Source organism: Eriocheir sinensis, unplaced genomic scaffold (assembly GCF_024679095.1).
Source record: "Eriocheir sinensis breed Jianghai 21 unplaced genomic scaffold, ASM2467909v1 Scaffold303, whole genome shotgun sequence".
NCBI lineage: Eukaryota > Metazoa > Arthropoda > Malacostraca > Decapoda > Varunidae > Eriocheir > Eriocheir sinensis.
Window position 1 is genome coordinate 267,235 of NW_026111614.1, and position 266 is coordinate 267,500.

Here is a 266-nt window from a genome sequence, read left to right on the forward strand (position 1 = left end):
TGCTGCATCGATGCATTGCTGTGAGAATTTGAGGTTTGACGCGATTTTGACCCCCAAGTCTTTGACGCATTGAACGCTTTTGAGTTTAACGCCGCGCATTTCGTATTCGAACTTCTTATTCCTCGTTCCAACTTGAAGGACCTGGCACTTGTCTACGTTAAAGGGCATCTACCATTTATCCGACCAAGCTGAAATTTTGTGCAAATCCTCTTGGAGGCTTTGCCTGTCTTCGTCAGTGAGAACCGAGTTGCCAATCTTTGTGTCGT